The sequence below is a fragment of the Ovis aries genome, chromosome 6, assembly GCF_016772045.2.
Source record: "Ovis aries strain OAR_USU_Benz2616 breed Rambouillet chromosome 6, ARS-UI_Ramb_v3.0, whole genome shotgun sequence".
NCBI classification, from domain to species: Eukaryota; Metazoa; Chordata; class Mammalia; order Artiodactyla; family Bovidae; genus Ovis; species Ovis aries.
In genome coordinates this window covers 96,206,417-96,230,610 of record NC_056059.1, presented here as the reverse complement: position 1 = coordinate 96,230,610, position 24,194 = coordinate 96,206,417, and the positions used below count along the sequence as shown (strand labels likewise).

The window sequence follows — 24,194 nt, the reverse complement described above, 5'->3', positions numbered from 1 at the left end:
TATTTCTTATTTTGCAAAGTAGTCTCAGGCAAAGAATGCTTGGTTGGAATTTGGAAGAATGTGTTTTCATTTCATTCCCCAAATTTATTAACCAGATGATCTAAAAATATATCAACTAAACAGAGCCAAATCACAAGAAGATAAACACAATATGTGAAAGATGGAAGAGGTGTAGTAGATAAAATGAATGAATGAATGATTACATAAAATTCAATATCCATTATTTGTATGATTAAATGTTAAATCATTTATTATTTATAATTATTAAGATAATGTATAACCATTGAGGAAGACCTGGATATGGAGATATTTATAAGTAAAACACATTTTAAAATCTGTAACTCTAGCACCCTGAGATGCTAAAACTATGATGTAATAGTTTCTAGTCTTCTTTTATGCTTACAAATATATATCTCCATATTACATATTCATTTTGATTAGAAGCATATTTATACATAGGCTTATTGCTTAGCTTTCCACTAAGCAATATTCTCATGCAGTTGTTCTGAAAACAAAGTTTTTAATAGCTACATCATATATAGTTCACCAAATGAAGACAGCCTTTTAATGAGTCCTTTCTTTGGACATTTAGTTTTATTCAATTTTTAAAATAAGTATGATGGTGATGAATCAGCTTCCCAGGTGGTGTTAGTGGTAAAGAACCTGCCTGCCAATGAAGGAGACTTTAAAAGTCGGGAAGATCCACTGGAGTAGGAAATGGGAACCCACTCCAGTATTCTCGCCTGCAGAATCCCTTTGACAGAGGAGCCTGGTAGGCTATGGTCCACAGGGTCACAAATAGTTGGGCATGACTGAAGTCACTTAGTATGCACACATGTGATGAATATCTTTGTCCATAAATACTTAGAAACAGCAAATAGATAAAAGAATGTGAATGTTCTAAGCTATTTGATGTATGCCACCAAAGTATCTGCCAGAAAGTTTGCCTATTTTTCAAACTAATTCTAGCAGGCCACCATTACCCTGATACCAAAACCATAAAAGACACTACAGGTGAAAAATTACAGGTCAATATCTTTGATGAATACAGATGTAAAAATCCTCAAGAACATATTAGCAAACTGAACTTAGCAATATATAAAAGGTATCATACACCATGATCAAATGGGATTTATTCTAGGGATGTAGAGATGGTTGATTTTCTGCAGTAAATTACTGTGATATGCCGCATTAACCAAAGAAAGAATGAAAGTCATATGATCACCTCATTAGACACAGAAAGAGCATTTGATAAAACTCCATATCCATTCATGATAAGAACCCTCATCAAAGCTGGTATAGAGGGAACACAACTCAATAAAATAAAGGCCATTTACGATATCTAATAGAGAAAAGAAAGCATTTCTTTTAAAATCAGAGACAAGGATGCCCATTCTTGCCACTTTTATCTAACATAGTATTGGAAGTCCTAATCACAGCAATCAGATAAGAAAAAGAATATGCAATGGAGAAAAGATAGTCTCTTCAATGAGTGGTGCTGGGAAAACTGGCCAGCTACATGTAAAAGAATGACTGCCACATTTTTTCTCACTATATATAAAAGTAAACTCAAAATTGATAAAGGCCTAAATATTAGACCGAAAACCATAAAATTCTTAGGAAAGAATATAGGCAGAATACTCTTAGAAATAAATCATAGCAATATTTTTTGATCCATCTCATAAGACAACAGGAACAAAAACAAAAATAAACAAATGGGATCTAATCAAACTTAAAAGCTTTTGCACTGCAAAGGAAACTGTCACCAAAATGAAAAGACAACCTACTGCGTGGGGGAAAATATTCACAAGTGATATGACTAATAAGGGGTTAATGTCCAAAATATATAAACAGTTCATACAAATCAATAAAAAAAATCGAATTAAAGGATTGGCAGAAGATATGAATAGACATTTTTCCAAAGAAGACATACAGATAGATGGCCAACAGGCACATGAAAAGATGCTCAAAATCACTAATCATCAGGAAAATGCAAATCAAATCCAAAATAAGATAGTACTGCTGCTGCTGCTAAGTCGCTTCAGTTGTGTCTGACTCTGTGTGACCCCATAAATGGTAGTCCACCAAGGCTCCCCCATCCCTGGGATTCTCCAGGCAAGAACACTGGAGTGAGTTGCCATTTCCTTCTCCAATGCATGAAAGTGAAAAGTGAAAGTGAAAGTGAAGTCGCTCAGCCGTGTCCGACTCTTTGCGACCCCATGGACTGCATCCTACCAGGCTCCTCCATCCATGGGATTTTCACTTCACATCTGTTAAAACAGCTATCATCAAAAAGACCACAAATAAAAAATGTTGGTAAAGATAAGGAGCAAAGAGGACCCGAGTACACTTCTGGTGGGAATGTTATTGGGGCAGCCACTATGGAAACAGTAGGGACTTCCCTCAAAAAACTAAAAAATAGAACTACCCAGGAATACATGAAATAACAATGAAACTGTTAGTTGCTCAGCCGTGTCCGACTCTTTGCAGTCCAATGGACGGTAGCTTACCAGGCTACATTGTCCACGAAATTCTTCAGGATAGGATACTGGAGTGGGTAGCCATTCCCTTATCCAGGGGATCTTCCCCACCCAGGGATAGAATCCCAGTCTCTCACTTTGTAGGCAGATTCTTTACTATCTGAGCCACCAGGGATAGTATGGTCCAGCAATTCCACTCCTGGGTGCATATCTGAGGAAACTGAAAACATTAATTTGAAAAGACATGCACCTCAATGTTCATGGTAGCATTATTTATAATTTTTTAAAAAAAGTGAAAATTAGCCATTTGCAACAACATGGATGGACCTGAAGGGTAATGGGACTTCCCAGGTGGCACTAGTGGTGAAGAATTTGCTTGCCAATGCATGAGCTATACGAGATGTGGGTTCAATCTCTGGGTTGCGAATATCCCCTGGAGAAGAAAATGGCAACCCACTAGTATTCTTACCTGGAGAATCCCATGGACAGAGGAGCCTGGCAGGCTATGGTCCCTAGAGTCACAAAGAGTCAGACACAAACGAAGTGACTTGCACACATGCACGCAGGGTAACAAGCCTAGTAAAATAAATTAGAGAAAGACAAATACTGTTTTCACTTATATGTGAAGTCTAAAAAATAAGACGAATGAATATAACAAAATAACAAAGATAGAAATGGATCACAAATATAAAGAATAGAATAATGTTCATCAGTGGGGAGAGAAAAATGGAGAGAGACAATATAGGTATAAAGGATTAAGAAGCACAAACTAGTAAATACAAAATAAATAAGCTATAAGGATATATTGTATAACACAGGGAATATAGCCAATATCTTATAATAACTTATAATGGAATATACTCTATAAAAATATTGAATTACTATGTTGTACACTGAAATTAATACAAGTTATAAATCAACTATACTTCAAAAAAAATCTTCGTCCAAAGAAGTATTTTTGCAAAAGAAAAAAGAGAAAATAAACTTTAAATATAATACTTATAAATGTATGTATTTATTGTATGTATGTAGAAAAAGTGTGAAAGGATTTATGCCACTTGCAATTTTAATACTTCTCATGTTTTAAAGTGTGGTGCTAGGTAAGACTCTTGAAGAGAGTCCCCTGGACTGCAAGGAGAGCAAACCTATCGATCGTAAAGAAAATCAACCCTGAATATCCATTGGAAAGACTGATACTGAAGCTGAAGTTCCAATACTTTGACCACTTGATGCAAAGATCTGACTCATTGGAAGAGATCCTGATGCTGGGAAATACTGAGGGAAGGAGGAGAAGGAGACAGCAGAGGAAAAGATGGTTGGATGGTATCACCAACACAATGGATATTAGTTTGAGCAAACTCTGGGAGATAGTGAAGGACAGGGAAGTCTGGTGTGCTGTGCTGTAGTCCATGGGGTCACAAACAGTGGGGCACGTCCTAGAGACTGAACCACAGCAATCTACCAAGGAAAAAATAAAATTGGGATCACCATATTTTGCTGAGTGAAAGAGAAAATAAACTGCAGACATCCAGATGGACTTTTCCCTTGCCAGTGAGGGACACATTGGGCCACTGGTTACTATAACAATCATGGATTCAAGTCTTACCTGGTATTGGCTAAGAGCACCAACTCAGGTCTCTCAATTCAGAAAACTTAAGCAGGAAATATCTTCTGTCTGGTCTGTCACACCCTACTCACTTTCCTACTTACTAGGATTCCATGCATCTCTGCTCCATACTATTCTGAATTTGTTTCATATTCTAACAGAATGCCAGGTCACAATTCTTAAATAATATTTAAATGATACTTGATTATATCCCATATATGAGAGCTATGCTGATTCTGTGGTTATATCACTAAAATCATAGTAATGATAGTTATAAAGAATTCATATTAGGAAAATGTACTTTCTCAAATGGGTTAGAGAAATATTAATCTAATTGTATGTGAGATTTAGTTTAATGACTTATGTAGAGTCACTGTTTTATCCAGCCTAGGGAATGAGTTCCCTGAAATGGAGCATCATCTGAATAAGAGCTAAATGAAATTAACAGCACTTATTCCCCCAAACAATTGTGCTCCATGTCTTTATATGTCAGTCATATCCTCTTTTCTTCACATCCTCTGAAGCAATCAGAGGCTTGCACCACAATTTTTCTGGCAACTCTTGACATTTTTGTCACTAGTCTCCATTGATGCTTATAATGTCCTTTGTAAAGAAAAATTTTCCACTAATATCTTAATGACTGCTGATTGCCATCATCTGTTTATTCAGTTATCTTAAACGTGTTTCTCGGCCTGCCACATCTGTAAAACGTTAGATTTTCATATCCTATATGATTTGTCTACCTTTGATTAGCCAGAAATGATAGGTCAAAACCTGTCATAATAACCCGAATTACTGGCCCGCAACACTCAGGACAGCAATTACAAAAATGTGGCAGTCATAACTAACAGTCCTCTAATCACTTTTTTCTTTTTCTACAATAATAAAAATGTCGGCTGAATCCATCTTTATTCATCAAAGACTAAATTTCTTAGAGTCCCTTGCAGCTAGGAATGGCCATTTGACTAGGCTTTCTGAAAAAATTGGGATGTGAGAGGAAGCAACTTCTTGTCATTCTCTTAAATAGCAGAATGTGGTCCACTGGAGAAGAGAATGGCAAACCACTTCAGTATTCTTGACTTGAGAACCCCATGAACAGTATGAAAAGGCAAAATGATAGGATACTGAATGAGGAACTCCCCAGGTCAGTAGGTGCCCAATATGCTACTGGAGATCAGTGGAGAAATAACACTCCAGAAAGAATGAAGGGATGGAGCCAAAGCAAAAACAATATCCAGCTGTGGATGTGACTGGTGATAGAAGCAAGGTCCGATGCTATAAAGACCAATATTGCATAGGAACCTGGAATGTCAGGTCCATGAATCAAGAAAAATTGAAAGCGGTGAAACAAGAGTGGCAAGAGTTAATGTCGACATTCTAGGAATCAGTGAACTAAAATGGACTGGAATGGGTGAATTTAACTCAGATGACCATTATATCTACTACTGCGGGGAGGAATCCCTCAGAAGAAATGGAGTAGCCATCATGGTCAACAAAAGAGTCTGAAATGCAGTACTTGGATGCAATCTCAAAAACGACAGAATGATCTCTGTTCGTTTCCAAGTCAAACCATTCAATATCACCGTAATCCAAGTCTATGCCCCAACCAGTAATGCTCAAGAAGCTGAAGTTGAATGGTTCTATGAAGACCTACAAGACCTTGTACAACTAACACCCAAAAAAGATGTCCTTTTCATTATAGGGGACTGGAATGCAAAAGTAGGAAGTCAAGAAACACCTGGAGTAACAGGCAAATTTGGCCTTGGAATGCGGAATGAAGCAGGGCAAAGACTAACAGAGTTTGCCAAGAAAATGCACTGGTCATAGCAAACACCCTCTTCCAACAACACAAGAGAAGACTCTACACATGGACATCACCAGATGGTCAACACCGAAATCAGATTGATTATATTCTTTGCAGACAAAGATGGAGACGCTCTATACAGTCAACAAAAACAAGACCAGGAGCTGACTGTGGCTCAGATCATGAACTCATTATTGCCAAATTCAGACTTAAATTGAAGAAAGTAGGGAAAACCACTAGACCATTCATATGGTCTAAATGACCATAAATCATTTAGGATATGACCTAAATCAAATCCCTTATGATTATACAGTGGAAGTGAGAAATAGATTTAAGGGCCTAGATCTGATAGATGGAGTGCCTGATGAACTATGGACTGAGGTTCGTGACATTGTACAGGAGACAGGGATCAAGACCATCCCCATGGAAAAGAAATGCAAAAAAGCAAAATGGCTGTCTGGGGAGGCCTTAATAATAGCTATGAAAAGAAGAGAGGCAAAAAGCAAATGAGAAAAGGAAAGATATAAGCATCTGAATGCAGAGTTCCAAAGAATAGCAAGAAGAGATAAGAAAGCTTTCCTCAGCGATCAATGCAAAGAAATAGAGGAAAAGAACAGAATGGGAAAGACTAGAGATCTCTTCAAGGAAATTAGAGATACCAAGAGAACATTTCATGCAAAGATGGGCTCGATAAAGGACAGAAATGGTATGGACCTAACAGAAGCAGAAGATATTAAGAAGAGGTGGCAAAAATACACAGAAGAACCGTTCAAAAGAGATCTTCACGACCCAGATAATCACAATGGTGTGATCACTCATCTAGAGCCAGACACCCTGGAATGTGAAGTCAAGTGGGCCTTAGAAAGCATCACTATGAACAAAGCTAGTGGAGGTGATGGAATTCCAGTGGAGCTATTTCAAATCCTGAAAGATGATGCTGTGAAAGTGCTGCACTCAATATGCCAGCAAATTTGGAAAACTCAGCAGTGGCCACAGGATTCAGTTTTCACTCCAGTTCCAAAGAAAGGCAGTGCCAAGAATGCACAAACTACTACACAATTGCACTCATCTCACATGTTAGCAAAGTAATGCTCAAAATTCTCCATGCCAGGCTTCAGCAATACGTGAACCATGAACTTCCTGATGTTCAAGCTGGTTTTAGAAAAGGCAGAGGAACCAGAGATCAAATTGCCAACATCTGCTGGATCATGGAAAAGCAAGAGAGTTGCAGAAAAACATCTATTTCTGCTTTATTGACTATGCCAAAGCCTTTGACTGGATCACAATAAACTGTGGGAAATTCTGAAAGAGATGGGAATACCAGACCACCTGACCTGCCTCTTGAGAAATCTGTGTACAGGTCAGGAAGCAACAGTTAGAACTGGACATGGAACAACAGACTGGTTCCAAATAGGAAAAGGAGTGCATCAAGGCTGTATATTGTTACCCTGCTTATTTAACTTATATGCAGAGTACATCAGGATAAACACTGGACTGAAAGAAACACAAGTTGGAATCAAGATTGCCAGGAGAAATATCAGTCACCTCAGATATGCAGATGACACCACCCTTATGGCAGAAAGTGAAGAGGAACTGAAAGGCCTCTTCATGAAAGTGAAAGAGGAGAGTGAAAAAGTTGGCTTAAAGCTTAACATTCAGAAAACGAAGATCATGGCATCTGGTCCCATCACTTCATGGGATATATTTGGGGAAACAGTGGAAACAGTGTCAGATTTTATTTTCTTGCACTCCAAAGTCACTGCAGATGGTGACTGCAGCCATGAAATTAAAAGACGCTTACTCCTTGGAAGAAAAGTTATGACCAACCTAGATAGCATATTCAAAAGCAGAGACATTACTTTGTTGACTAAGGTCCGTCTAGTCAAGGCTATGGTTTTTCCTGTGGTCGTGTATGGATGTGAGAGTTGGACTGTGAAGAAGGCTGAGCGACGAAGAATTGATGCTTTTGAACTGTGGTGTTGGAGAAGACTCTTGAGAGACCCTTGGACTGCAAGGAGATCCAACCAGTCCATTCTGAAGATCAGCCCTGAGATTTCTTTGGAAGGAATGATGCTAAAGCTGAAACTCCAGTACTTTGGTCACCTCATGCGAAGAGTTGACTCATTGGAAAAGACTCTGATGCTGGGAGGGATTGGGGGCAGGAGGAAGAGGGGACGACCGAGGTTGAGATGGCTGGACGGCATCATAGACTCGATGGATGTGAGTTTGAGTGAACTCCAGGATATGGTGATGGACAGGGAGGCCTGGCATGCTGTGATTCATGGGGTCACAGAGAGTCTGACATGACTGAGCAACTGAACTGAACTGAGCAACAACATTGAAGGAACATGGTCTCTACCAGTCAGACCTGGATGCTTACAGTCAGCCTAGATGCTCTAGTGAGATTTTTAAAAATATGTTATAATTTACCAGTTATTATTACTCAAATAAGCTTCTAACTAATAATACAAACTGAAAAGATGTACACAATGTACCAAAATGCTTTTAATTGGTTGAGATCATGTAATAGATTATATTCAATTGAACTGATTGAGTAGGATAACAAATTTAGTTATATTAACTCCATCATCCAGTATTGAAATTAATGTTTATATGTGTAAAATGCTTCTGTATCAAATACATATATTTCTTAGCAAATATGGATTTATCTCTTTACTGGTGGGAGGTAAATAAATTTGACCTGTGCTTGATACTTTGAAAAAGCATATACATCAATTCTGGCTTGAACATATTAAGTTACTGACAGAGTCAATTCTTCATCCCTAATTCCAGGAAGAATGAAGGGATGAAGCCAAAGCAAAAAAAACATACAGTTCTGGATGTGACAGGTGATAGAAGCAAGGTCCAATGCTGTAAAGAGCAACACTGCATAGGAACCTAGAATGTTAGGTCCTTAAATCAAGGCAAATTGGAAGTGGTCAAACGGGAGATGGCAAGAGTGAACGTCGACATTCTAGGAATCAGTGAACTAAGGTGGATTGGAATGGGTGAATTTAACTCAGATGACCATTATATCTACTACTGTGGGGAGGAATCCCTTCGAAGAAATGGAGTAGCCATCATAGTCAACAAAAGAGTCCAAAATGCAGTACTTGGATGCAATCTCAAAAACGACAGAATGATCTCTATTTGTTTCCAAGGCAAACCATTCAGTATCACAGTAATCCAAGTCTATGCCCTGACCAGTAACCCTGAAGAAGCTGAAGTTGAACTGTTCTATGAAGACCTACAAGACCTTCTAGAACTAACACCCCAAAAAAGATGTCCTATTTATTATAGGGAATTGGAATGCAAAAGTAGAAAGTCAAGAAACACCTGGAGTAACAGGCAAATTTGGCCTTGGAGTAAGAATGAAGCAGGGCAAAGGCTAATAGAGTTCTGCCAAGAGAATGCACTGGTCATAGCAAACACCCTCTTTCAGCAAAACAAGAGAAGACTCCACACATGGACATCACCAGATGGTCAACACCAAAATCAGATTGATTGTATTCTTTGCAGCCAAAGATGGAGAATCTCTATACAGTCAGCAATTCTTAGGTAGATGATAAGAAGTCTGGGGTCGCCCAGGAGGAGAAAGGGGTCTGGGGTTCTCAAGGGGGAGAAAAGGACAAACTATTTTTTCTACACTCCTTAGTCTTAGTCACATAAAACATTTTTTTTTTTACTTTAAACCCAGAGCTATGAGTATACAACAAAACAACTCAGCTTGAACTCTGTAGCAAGGATTATATAACAACAGTGTATCCTGCTTGAGGACATGTTTCTCCTTATTGAGAAACTTCTGCCCAATCCTGTCATCTTAAAAAGTATATTGTAGGAGTTAGTCTGGTAAGATCTTTCTATTGTTCTAATCCTGTCATCTTAAAATGTAAATTGTGGGAATGGGTCTGGTAAGACCTTTACAACCTTGAAACATTCTTTTGATTTACTATAATAACCAATTGAAAAAGTATATAGCTCCCTTGCTAAGACTAGTGAAGGGGGCACTCTCTGCCTTCTGATGTCTATGTTAGAAGCTTTTTCTGTCCTTTTTCGCTGTAATAAAACTTCTACCACACAAGAGCCCTGACTGGTCAAGCCTGGTCCCTGATCCTGAAGCTAAATTTTCTTCAGAGATCACAAATCTGACATGGTTCACTGTAAGCTATCATTACAAAATATGCCTCAAAAATAACTCTAGAAGATGGCAGTATAACCTAACATTAAAAGAAGGAGCTCCAGAGCAAAAGAGGACTGTGTTTAAATTATGGCTATTTTAAGAGATCAGTTGTCTCACACATTTCAACCAAACTAGAGGACCTCTACAAAGAGAAGCCAAAGAGAAAGGAGTTATCTCAGAAAGGTTTGTAAATATGACTTTTGTCTAAATGGAGTCAATGTCATGCAAATCCATGGAAGGCCCTAAAGTCCTTGAAAAAGTTCTAGTAATACAAACATTTCAAGCTTGGTGTAAAGGACAGTGATGTGCTTAGTTGCTCAGCTGTGTCTGACTCTTTGTGACCCCATGGACTGTGGCCCATCTGGCCCCTCTGTCCATGGAATTCTCCAGGCAAGAATACTGGAGTGGGTTGCCATTCCCTTCTCCAAAGGACAGAAGAAGTACAAAATGAAAGGAGGCTGTGGGATCACCACCCTCCCGTAATGGAAATTCTACTGCGAATAAGCAGGTGGATTAACTACTCATCTGCAAACTTCTTTTCATAAAAAGAATGACTTAGGCAATGAAACATAGAGCCAGGAGAGTGGAATGAAGACCACAGAGAATTATTCACAACCTTTAACAAAGTAGTCAAGAAACTCCAGATTATAGAACTGCTTTGGACCAGTGACCCAGTTTGACCTTCCATTTCTCTTCTTTTGAGCCAGAATTTTTACAGCTATCATCTGATACATTTGTCTCATCAGATACATTGGGAATGTTGTGAACACACTACTTTTCTATTCACTTTAACAAGTCCACGGAGGGAGGGCAGTATGTCCTAGTTGTATTTATGGATTACAGTAGAAACCTCATCTGTACCTTCATTAAGATGATTTGGATGATGAAATGTTTGTACTTTAAGCTAAGGAGAGTGCCAAAGAACTGATGCTTTTGAACCATGGTGTTGGAGAAGACTCTTGAGGGTCCCTTGGACTGCAAGGAGATCAAACCAGTCCATCCTAAACGAAATCAGTCCTGAATATTCTTTGGAAGGACTGATGCTAAAGCTGAAACTCCAATACTTTGGCCACCGGATGCAAAGAACTGACTCATTGGAAAAGACCTTGATGCTGGGAAAGATTTGAGGGAAGGAGAAGTGGATGACAGAGGATGAGATGGTTGGATGGCATTACCAACTTGATTGACATGAGTTTGAGCAAGCTCTGGGACTTGGTGATGGACAGGTAAACCTGGTGTGCTGCAGTTCATGGGGTTGCAAAGAGTCAGACACAATTGAGCAACTGAACTGAACTGAACAACAAATGAGCTTGGAGGAGGTCCTCAGGCTTCAGGTAAGAACCAGGCTTGGTAAGACCCTGAACTGTAGACTAAGCTGGGCATGTACTTATGACCTATAAGACTGTGAGATAATAAATGGAAATTTAGCTGCTAAGTTCATGGTAATGTGTTGCACAGCAATATAAATCTAATACAAAAGTGAAAGCGTTAGTTGCTCAGTGGTGTCTGATTCTACTAATAAATTTTGTCACCCTCAGTAAAATTCTATAACAGACTCACTAAGCCTCAGTTAGTGAATCAGTAAAATAGGATAGTAATACCTCTTTTATAATATCTCGTACTATAAATTTATCAAATGAAATAACTCTTATTAAGCCAAAGTGAAATGTCAGGTATCTGGTAAGCAATTGACAATAGGTACACATCATTATGGGGCTTCCGAGATGGTGTTAGTAGTAAAGAATCCGCCTGCCTATGCTAGTTCGATCCCTGGGTCAGGAAGATCCCCTGGAGGAGGGCATGATCAACCCACTCCAGTTTTCTTGCCTGGAGAATCCCATGGACAGAAAAGCCTGGCAGGATACAGTCCATAAGGTTGCAAAGAGTTGGACATGACTGTAGTGACCGAGCATGCACGCATACATTACTTCAAGAAAATCACACACAAAAAAAACTTATTTTTTTTTCTTGTAACCGACTATATTGACCTCTTTCAAAGGCTTAACGTAAGGTTACCTAATCTGTTCTGCTTACCTACTTAATCTCTACCTTTGGAAAGCATTGCTGTACATCATACATCAAATTCAAATGTCTCTCTCTGCCAAAAGCTTTACTTGAATCCTCTCAGCATTAATCTGAGCAACCACAGCATTTGTTATTTGTAGTTCTATTCAAGGCATACTTCATTCTATCTATATCTGGCTATTTGCATGTCTATATTCCCCTTAAATGGGAAGATGTTTGCAATCAGTTTTATTCTTCTTGGTATCTCTGTCTTGGACCCTTGGACCCAGAATCTAACAAAGCCATCTGGTACAGAGTAGACACTTAAATTATGTGTTGAACTAAAATGAATCAACAGAAGGAAATTCTATATGATGTATTCAGTTAAAAAAACTCTTTGAATTTAACATAACAAAAATGGTGGTTTTCTATATACTTGTAATGGTTAAAAGTTGGACCTACTTAGGCAAAGCAAATAAAATAGGTCTGTGAATAATAAACTTATTTTCATATTTCAAATATGAATCTACCTTTAACACTGCTACTAGTAACTTCAAGCTAGTTTTTATATAGAATGGAACATCCAGATATTTTATAAAATCAAATGTTTTTTTCAGTAGACATGAATAAAATATCATCTAGATTGACTGAATTTTTTATATTTCCACTGATTTTATTCTTGTAAGAGATTGTACAACCACTTAACTTTAGCCATTTAAGCCATTTATACTTAAAACAGTGAAAGAAAGTGAAAGTGAAGTCGCTTAGTTGTGTCTGACTCTTTGAGACCCCATGGACTGTAGCCTACCAGGCTCCTCCCTCCATGGGATTCTCCAGGCAAGAGTACTGGAGTGGGTTGCCATTTCCTTCTCCAGGGGATCTTCCCGACACAGGGATCAAACCCTGGTCTCCTGCATTCCAGGCAGACACTTTAACCTCTGAGCCACCAGGGAAATCCATTTAAAAGTGAAAGTGAAAGTGAAGTGTGTCTGTTTATTTAAGACAGTAAGCAGACACAAATCGCTGTTAGGTGATACCTTCCTACTTCTCGGGGGTATTAAAGATGTGTTTTCAGCTTCTGGGAATGTGTGTGGAAATCTCTATGCTTTTAAAAACCTGTGATTTAGAATGTTAGGTAGCATTTTTAAAGTTTTGTTACTGATGATTCAGCTTTCTTGAAGGGAAAAAATGGATTCCATTTATGTTGATGGTACTCTGGACTGCACTTACTAAAAATCTCTAACTTGCCAAACTGAAAGTACGAAATATATTTTTCATGTCCGAGGCAAACAAACTGTGTACAATCAGAAATACTGCATTCTACTTGAAATTATGGCACAAGCCTTAAAATATCAATGCTAATATTAATTTATTGGACTAAAGATATATAGAAAGTAATTAAAAGGAAATGATAACTAAATAGTGAAACAAAAGAAAGATTCTATTTTGATACAAAGAGTTGTGTTTGATAAATGGTAAATGGAAAAATCAATTTGAGTTCTTCAAAAGAATGAAAGTCATCCAATAATAAAGCAATAAGTCCGGGGATGAAAGTCATAACAGGATACAATTCAATACTGAAAATAATACTAAGCCTGTTATTGCCCTTATTACATCACTTAGGGGTTATAAAACTGCAACAGGATTCATAGTTGCTTAAAAGTAACTCAGCTTCTCTAAACCTCAGTTTCTTCATCCATAAAGCAGAGCTAATACTGCCTCATGAAAGTGAAAGTGAAATTGAAGTCCTCAGTCATGTTGGACTCTTCGCGACCACATGGACTGTAGCCTACCAGGCTCCGCGATCCATGGGATTTTCCAGGCAAGAGTACTGGAGTGGGCTGCCTTTTCCTTCTCCAGTGGATCTTCCCAACACAAGAATCAAAGCCGAGTCTCCCACCTTGCAGGCAGACACTTTATTGATTGAGCCACCAGGGAAGCACTAAAAGGTAAAATCTAAAATCTACTCTTTTAAAATATCTACATACACACAATTTTTAACAAGATGACTCTCTGTTTAAGATTCTTTTTTTTTTTTATAGATTTATTAAACAATTTTTTTTTTTTACTTTACATATTGTATTGGTTTTGCCATACATTAACTCAAGGAGTTACATAGGAATGAGGCAATGGTTTTACAGGAATTTGCAAAGCAAAATTTGATGAGATCTGAAATAATTTCAGTTGTTGTTCAGTCACTAAGTGGTGTCCGACTATTTGCGACCACATGGACTGCAGCACGCCAGGTTCCTCTGTCTTCAACTGTCTCCAGCAGTTGCTCAAATACATGTCCTTTGAGTTGGCGATGCTATCTAGCTCATTCTCTGCTGCACCCTTTTCCTTTTGCTGTCAATCTTTCCCAGCATCAGGGTCTTTTCCAAAATAAGTCAGTTCAGTTCAGTTGCTCAGTCATGTCCGACTCTGCAACCCCATGAACCACAGTACTCCAGGCCTCACTGTCCATCACCAACTCCCGGAGTCCACCCAAACCCATGTCCATTCAGTCGGTCATGCCATCCAGCCATCTCATCCTCTGTCGTCCCCTTCTCCTCCTGTCCTCAATCTTTCCCAACATCAGGGTCTTTTCATATGAGTCGGCTCTTCGCATCAGGTGGCCAAAGGATTGGAGTTTCAGCTTCAACATCAGTCCTTCCAATGAACACCCAGGGCTGATCTCCATTAGAACGGACTGGCTGGATCTCCTTGCAGTCCAAGGGACTCTCAAGAGTCTTCTCCAACACCACAGTTCAAAAGCATCAGTTCTTTGGTGCTCAGCTTTCTTCACAGTCCAACTCTCACATCCATACATGACCACTGGAAAACCATAGCCTTGACTAGATGGACCTTTGTTGACAAGGTAATGTCTCTGCTTTTTAATATGCTCTCTAGGTTGGTCATAACTTTCCTTCCAAGGAGTAAGTGTCTTTTAATTTCATGGCTGCAGTCACCATCTGCACTGATTTTGGAGCCCCCAAAAAGAAAGTCAGCCACTCTTTCCACTGTTTCCCCTACTATTTGCCATGAAGCGATGGGACCAGATGCCATGATCTTAGTTTTCTGAATGTTGAGCTTTAAGCCAACTTTTTAACTCTCCTCTTTCACTTTCATCAAGAGGCCCTTTAGTTCTTCACTTTCTGCCATAAGGGTGGTGTCATCTGCATATCTGAGATTATTGATATTTCTCCCGACAATCTTGATTCCAGCTTGTGCTTCTTCCAGCCAAGCGTTTCTCATGATGTACTCTGCATATAAGTTAAATAAGCAGGGTGACAATATACAGCCTGGATGTACACCTTTTCCCACTTGGAACCATTCTGTTGTGCCATGTCCAGTTATAACTGTTGCTTCCTGCCCTGCATACAGGTTTCTCAAGAGGCAGGTTAGGTGGTCTGGTATTCCCATCTCTTTCAGAATTTTCCACAGTTTGTTGTGATTCACACTGCCAAAGGCTTTGGCATAGTCAATAAAGCAGAAATAGATGCTTTTCTGGAACTGTCTTGCTTTTTTGATGATCCAGCAGATGTTGGCATTTTGATCCCTGGTTCCTCTGCCTTTTCTAAAACCAGCTTGAACATCAGGGAGTTCACGGTTCACGTATTGCTGAAGCCTGGCTTGGAGAATTTTGAGCATTACTTTACTAGCATGTGAGATGAGTGCAATTGTGCGGTAGTGTGAGCATTTTTTGGCATTGCCTTTCTTTGGGATTGGAATGAAAACTGACCTTTTCTAGTCCTGTGGCCACTGCTGAGTTTTCCAAATTTGCTGGCATATTGAGTGCAGCACTTTCACAGCATCATCTTTTAAGGGATCAAGAGGTGCAAACTACTATGTATAAGATAAATAACCTAAGCAAAGGGAATATAATCTCTTTAATAACCAACCATTAAAACAAATGTAAATGAAGTATAGTCTATAGCAATTCTGAATCACTATGTCATATACCTTAAATTAATATAATATTGTAAATTGAACTATAGTTTTAAAAAATAAAACATTTAAAGCGCAATAGTCAGAACTCTTTTGAATAGGTAAAAGTAATGAATCTTGAGATGTGTAATGAGTTAAACCTGGATAAATGAAAATAAACTGTCACTTGGACACAGTGCAGGGAAAAGTATATAATACCAAGAACAAAGAGAAAAGATTCAAAACAACTTACAGAAAAATCTAAATCATCTACCAAAGAAAAGCAATTATTTTGAAAAGTTAAAATGTCCACAATAGAATGTCAACAACAAAAGAGATCAAAAGACAATAAGAAAATGGCTGTAACTTTTACAAGGAAAATATATGTTACACTAGAATGCTGAGCTTTATTTAGGTAGAAGATTCTACTTATACAGATGTATACTATATATACAGGAAATAATTTGATCATTTTTAAGTGTGTAAGATAACTAAATTTCATCCTCTCTGCACAGCTGAAACAAGAAATCACTGGCAATGGCCAAATACTATCAACAGTTTTGTGTGATTTATGTTGTAATTGCAGCTAATAAACACTTTGACATTTCTATATGGCTCTCAGACATGCATACATACACACAAATACACACAAAGTTAAATCAGACAGGAGTACCATTTCTCCTTTACAGAGGGTGAGATTGAGGTTCTAAAAGACTTTGTGACTTCTTTAGGCATTTTGACTACAATTCTTTTGCTCTCTTTATTATACCACACAAATTGAAACCAAGCAAGAACCAAACAACAACAACAAAAAGTTTATCATGAATTTGGAATTTTGTGAGTTCCAGATAATATGCTAGAAATGACATTTTGTATTTGAGTCTAATTAACTGAAATTTACTTAAGTTTGGAGTCAAGTGGGCCTTAGGGAGCATCACTACAAACAAACCTAGTGGAGGTAAGGGAATTTCAGTGAGCTATTTCAAATCCTGAAAGATGATGCTATGAAAGTGCTGCACTCAATATGTCAGCAAATTTGGAAAACTCAGCAGTGGCCACAGGACTAGAAAAGGTCAGTTTTCATTCCAATCCCAAAGAAAGGCAATGCCAAAGAATGTTCAAACTACTGCACAATTGCACTCATCTCACATGCTAGTAAAGTAATGCTCAAAATTCTCCAAGCCAGGCTTCAGCAATATGTGAACCATGAACTTCCTGATGTTCAAGCTGGTTTTAGAAAAGACAGAGGAACCAGAGATCAAATCGACAACATCAGCTGGATCATCAGAAAAGCAAGACAGTTCCAGAAAAGCATCTATTTCTGTTTTATTGACTATGCCAAAGCCTTTGGCAGTGTGGATCACAACAAACTGTGGAAAATTCTGAAAGAGATGGGAACACCAGACCACCTAACCTGCCTCTTGAGAAACCTGTATGCAGGGCAGGAAGTAACAGTTATAACTGGACATGGCACAACAGAATGGTTCCAAGTGGGAAAAGGTGTACATCCAGGCTGTACATTGTCACCCTGCTTATTTAACTTATATGCAGAGTACATCATGAGAAACGCTTGGCTGGAAGAAGCACAAGCTGGAATCAAGATTGTCGGGAGAAATATCAATAATCTCAGATGTGCAGATGACACCACCCTTATGGCAGAAAGTGAAGAAGAACTAAAGGGCCTCTTAATGAAAGTGAAAGAGAAGAGTGAAAAAGTTGGCTTAAAGCTCAACATTCAGAAAACTAAGATCATGGCATCTGGTCCCATCGCTTCATGGCAAATAGTAGGGGAAACAGTGGAAAGAGTGGCTGACTTTCTTTTTGGGGGCTCCAAAATCAGTGCAGATGGTGACTGCAGCCATGAAATTAAAAGACACTTACTCCTTGGAAGGAAAGTTATGACCAACCTAGAGAGCATATTAAAAAGCAGAGACATTACCTTGTCAACAAAGGTCCATCTAGTCAAGGCTATGGTTTTTCCAGTGGTCATGTATGGATGTGAGAGTTGGACTGTGAAGAAAGCTGAGCACTGAAGAATTGACGCTTTTGAACTGTGGTGTTGGAGAAGACACTTGAGAGTCCCTTGGACTGCAAGGAGATCCAACCAGTCCATCCTAAAGGAGATCAGTCCTGGGTGTTCATTGGAAGGACTGATGTTGAAGCCGAAACTCCAATATTTTGGCCACCTAATGCGAAGAGCTGACTCATTTGAAAAGACCCTGATGTTGGGAAAGATTGAGGACAGGAAGAGAAGGGGACGACAGAGGATGAGATGGCTGGATGACATCATTGACTGAATGGACATCTCTTTGGGTGAACTCCAGGAGTTGGTGATGGACAGGGAGGCCTAGCATGTTGCAGTTCATGGAGTAGCAAAGAGTCAGACAGGACTGAGGGACTGAACTCAACTGAATCCCTTACCCCTCTCTTGTGCCTTCTGGATAGTATTTTTTTCAAATTCTGCTTCACTCCCATTTTCTGTATTCTGTCCTTCTGAAACTTATAGTAGATTTGTGCTCAACTTCTCATTTTGTCATCTGTGTGTGATAATCACTCTATTAATTATAAGGTTTTATATCTCTTAGCATTCTAGATAATTTTTTGAATTTTATCTTCTGAATTACTAATTTTCTCTTCCGTTTATTTAAAGCTATTTTATCTGTCCCTTGAGGTTTTTACTTCCTTTAACTGCAGTATTGTTATTATGTTTTAGAAGCTCATGTTAGTTCTTTTAAAATTTAACATTTTGTATACTCTCTTATTCTTTCTGATGACCCACTTATTTTATCTGTTCAGTTCAGTTCAGTTCAGTCACTCAGTGGTTTCCAACTCTTTGTGACCCCATGAATCCAAGCATGCTAGGCCTCCCTGTCCATCACCAACTCCCGGAGTTCACACAGACTCATGTCCAACGAGTCAGTGATGCCATCCAGCCATCTCATCCTCTGTCGTCCCCTTCTCCTCCTGCCTCCAATCCCTCCCAGCATCAGAGTCTTTTCCAATGAGTCAACTCTTCGCATGAGGTGGCCAAAGTACTGGAGTTTCAGCTTTAGCATCAGTCCTTCCAAAGAACACCCAGGACTGATCTCCTTTAGGACGGACTGGTTGGATCTCCTTGCAGTCCAAGGGACTCTCAAGAGTCTTCTCCAACACCACAGTTCAAAAGCATCAATTCTTCGGTGCTCAGCCTTCTTCACAGTCCAACTCTCACATCCACACATGACTACTGGAAAAACCATAGCCATGACTAGACGGACCTGTGTTAGCAAAATAATGTCTCTGCTTTTGAATATGCTATCTAGGTTGGTCATAACTTTTCTTCCAAGGAGTAATTGTCTTTTAATTTCATGGCTGCAGTCGCCATCTGCAGTGATTTTGGAGCCCCCCAAAATAAAGTCTGAGACTGTTTCCACTGTTTCCCCATCTATTTCCCATGAAGTAATGGGACCGGATGTCACAATCTTAGTTTTCTGAATGTTGAGCTTTAAGCCAACTTTTTCACTCTCCTCTTTCACTTTCATCAAGAGGCCCTTTAGTTCTTCTTCACTTTCTGCCATAAGGGTGGTGTCATCTGCATATCTGAGATTATTGATATTTCTCCTGGCAATCTTGATTCCAGTTTGTGCTTCTTCCAGCCCAGTGTTTCTCCTGATATACTCTGCATGTAAGTTAAATAAGCAGGGTGACAATGTACAGCCTTGATGTATTCCTTTTCCTATTTGGAACCAGTCTGTTGTTCCATGTCCAGTTCTAACTGTTGCTTCCTGACCTTCATATAGGTGAAAAATAGATTTAAGGGAGTAGATCAGATACATAGAGTGCCTGATGAACTATGGAGGGAGATTCGTGACATCGTACAGGAGACAGGGATCAAGACCATCCCCATGGAAAAGAAATGCAAAATGGCTGTCTGGGGAGGCCTTACAAATAGCTGTGAAAAGAAGAGAAGGAAAAGCAAAGGAGAAAAGGAAAGATATAAGCATCTGAATGCAGAGTTCCAAAGAATAGCAAGGAGAGATAAGAAAGCCGTTCTCAGTGATCAGTGCCAAGAAATAGAGGAAAACAACAGAATAGGAAAGACTAGAGATCTCTTCAAGAAAATTAGAGATACCAAGGGAATATTTGATGCAAAGATGGACTCAGTAAAGGACAGAAATGGTATGGACCTAACAGAAGCAGAAGATAGTAAGAAGAGGTGGCAAGAATACACAGAAAAACTGGACAAAGAAGATCTTCATGACCAAGACAAGCACGATGGTGTGATCACTCACCTAGAGCCAGACATCCTGGAATGTGAAGTCAAGTGGGCCTTAGAAAGCATCACTACGAGCAAAGCTAGTGGAGATCATGGAACTCCAGCTGAGCTATTTCAAATCCAGAAAGGTGATGCTGTGAAAGTGCTGCACTCAATATGCCAGCAAATTTGGAAAACTCAGCAATGGCCACAGGACTGGAAAAGGTCAGTTTTCATTCCAATCCCAAAGAAAGGCAATGCCAAAGAATGCTCAAACTACCACACAATTGCACTCATCTCACACACTAGTAAAATAATGCTCAAAAATCTCCAAGCCAGGCTTCAACAATACATGAAGCATGAATTTCCGGATGTTTAAGCTGGTTTCAGAAAAGGCAGAGGAACCAGAGATCTAATTGCCAATATCCACTGGATCATGGAAAAAGCAAGAGAATTCCAGAAAAACATCTATTTCTGCTTTATTAACTATGCCAAAGCCTTTGACTTTGTAGATCACAATTTTATTTGTTAAATCTGTTCATTTAAAAACACGAATTTTAAACTCTCAATCTAACTATCTTACATTCTTGCAACTCTATTTCTTTATTACATTTATGTTTACCAATTAATCTATAGTGAATTTTCTTGATACGTTTTACAAAGCATAAGGCTTCCTGAACCACATGGATGGTGTAAATTTTGACCTCAACATGGGCTAGGTCCACATTCAGCAAATATTTCTCAAATTGTCATTTTTCCCCCTTCCCATGGATCTTTGCATCAGATTGCCAACATACTGGATCTTCGGCTTCAGCACTGACGGCTCGGTGGAGAAGTGGGCAGCAGAGAATGAGATGGCTGGGCAGCATTACTGACCCAATGGACATGAGTTTGAACAAACTCTGGGGGATACTGAAGGAAAGGGAAGCCTGGTGTGCTGTAGTCCATGGGGTCGCAGAGGTTGGACATGACTTAGTGACTGAACAACAATATCCAGAATCTTGGAAAAAACAGGTAGCCTTCCTGTGCCATTAGGCAAGAAGATTAAATAACTTCTAATTCAATCTTCCACCCCGTAGACATGTCACAGATTGGTTTCTCTGAAATACAGACTGAAAACGAGTTTAGTCCTCAAGTCATTTGTTAGGAATGCTCTTGGGATTAACATCTCTGGAAGGAAAGGAAGGAAATAAGATTGGACCGTGGAGAAGTTGAGCTGTGATGCAGTTATGTTAAATGCCTCTCCTGACCTTACATGTGGCTTTGGAGTTGGAATGGCCCTTTATAGGTATTTCTTCACTGAAGAAACAGGGTCAGGCTCTTATACCCATGTTGCTTAGTCACTGGGAGCCCCGTGCTTTGGTGAAATGGCTTTCTTTAGTTGAGACAATTTCCAAAGGGGGCATAGCAAAGGTCTCTCTGCCAGGCATTCCTAACACCTGGAATAATAAATCTTTTATTAAAAGGGGATCTAGAATAGCATAGAAGTATATCATTCTCCATAGTACAGACATCAAGGGCCCCAATTCCCCTCTTCCAGTGGATTCAAGACTTCATCTCCTATTCCTCTATGAGCATTAAATTTATGCTGTAATTTACTGACATCAAAATTACAAACTCCCTTCCCACAGCATTCTATCCCCGACACCAGGACCAGGTGCATTAATAGTTCATGAGCTTCTAGTTCCTGTTTATAATTACTGGAGTCATCCAAACCGAGATATTTTTGGAAGTCCACTTACACTTGGACGGCAGGACTGTCCTAGGCAGAAAGGGAAACATATTATTTATTTCAAGTATCTTTCTTTCTTGTGATTTTTATTCATGAGAGGAATTTTTGGTTTTTATATTTCATCCTCAGCATTTCTATGTATATGTGGGAAGCTTTTCATGTTATCTTAGTTTATCAACTTGCAAGAAAAGAAATGTAGGTTTTCGACTTCTAAACTTAACCTGAATTGATCAGAATTGCATCAAATATAATATATGCAACATACTGTTATGTTTTATACCAAGTTAAAATCCAGCACCATTTATAGAACAATTAACCACTTACCTATTGATTTAAAATGATACTTTATTATATTTGAATCCCAAACACACATAAACATGCATAAGATATTCATATTTCTGTTCTTGTATTTTCTATTCCTCCCTATTAATCTGCTTATCTATTTCTGTACCAATATCACATTATTAGATATTGTAGATTTGTGGGATTTTTTTTTTTTTTAACTATGTAAGATCCTCTATGGCCTCCTAACATAGGCTATTACCTAAAAGAAATACTAAAATCATCTTTAAAACTGCATAGAATTCCACTGGAAACTGGATTGGAGCTTATGACATTATTTTGAACCTCCATATTTTTGGTAAGCTATCTAATTATTATTTACTTGTCTAATTATTTTATATTTATTATTAAGTTTTGTCCCTTATAGAGCTGATCATTGTAGATACAGAGAAAATCTTTTTTTTTCCCTGTATATAATGGATAGTCATCTACTTCAGTAAATATCCATTTTAATATTTATACCTTGGGTATTTGAATCTAAGGTGAAGCTTTCTCTTTATTCCCTCTTCCATACAAATACATCAATTTTTCAGTTTTGAACAGTGTAGCACATCATGACCATGCTGATAATAACCACAGGAAGTAATGCATGGTTGTGGTTTCTTTAGTAGTCTAATTCTAAGCAAAATTCCACTGTGGTTTAGTTTACAGGAGAGTCCTCCTATATTTTCCTTTGTATAAAAACAAAGACCACCATAATGACCACCCAGAAGGAAAGGACTTATTGCTAAGAGGATATGGAGAGAGAAGAAAAAACATTTGCTTAAACATATGCTCTTGTTTATATTATACTCTTTAGGCAAATTTAAATTGAGATTTTAAAATAAAATGCAGTTTCTATTTGATATATTTCTAAAACATCTGCTGTGAGAGACAGTTCTACTAATCAAAATGCACTCATCCAGGATCAGAAGAACTTTCAAATGACTATCTTCCAAAAACTGAATTACTATCAAAATGAGTATGGGGACAGGAAAAAAAAATTAATTATATGTGTAACAGTTCCCTCTCCCCCACCACCAAAAAGTAATTTGTTCATCACAGATTACCCATTCCTCCTGAAGTCTCGGTATTCTAGTTATCCTGAACGTTTCTCAGTTCTCCCAAGACACCACGATATCTCTTGGTTCTGGGGCATTTCGCATTTTACTTTCCTTCCTGCATGTCTCTTCCCCCATCCATCAAGTCTGTCCACCAATCAGGTATTAGCTTAGATGCCTCGTTGCCCACGGAGGGCTTCTCTGGTGAACTCTTTGGGGAGGTCTCTGCCATTCTCTCTCATTTTAACCTGTACTTCTATTCACACTTTTTTATTTTCTTACATTTTTCTGTGTCCCTAAAAAATGTTGAATTTTGAGGAGATGGGGAATTCTTATTTAGAATTTTATCTTCAACAGCTAACAAGGAGCTTGTGTGTGCTCTTTGCGATCTGCAGTTCTTGTGTCTCCTGCATTGACAGGTGAGCCTTTACCACTGACCTCAGAAGCCCCCAGCAAGGAGCTTGGAAACCTGTAAATGCTTATTAAATAATGGTAAAATAAGTGAAAGTATATTATGTGATTTTTTTAAAAAGAGCAGTGTGGTAGTTTTGTCCTTCCTTGGTGGCTCAGATGGTAAAGAATCTGCCTACAATGGGGAGACTCGTGTTTGATCCCTATATCTGGAAGATGCCCTGGAGAAGGAACTGGCAACCCATTGCAGTATTCTTGCCTGGAGAATCCCATGGACAGAGGAGCCTAGCAGGCTAGAGTCCACGGGGTCGCAAAGAGTCAGACATGACTGAGCAACTCACACACATTATGTGGTTGTTTTTTTTTTTTTTTTTTAAAGAGCAGTGTGGTAGTTTTGTACTATCTCAGTCTAGCTAAGTTGAAATTGTGTCTCAGAACCCCCTTCCCTGGATAGT

General features: G+C 38.7%; 1 protein-coding gene and 1 pseudogene across 2 annotated transcripts in view; one reads left to right on the top strand and one right to left on the bottom strand.

The window, feature by feature from the left end:
* The window catches only part of LOC132659986 (craniofacial development protein 2-like), a 42,135-nt pseudogene extending 35,983 nt beyond the window's left edge, over positions 1–6,152 (top strand).
* Positions 1–24,194, bottom strand: part of CFAP299 (cilia and flagella associated protein 299) — a 697,822-nt gene that overhangs the window by 205,218 nt on the left and 468,410 nt on the right. The gene's annotated exons all lie outside the window — the stretch shown is intronic.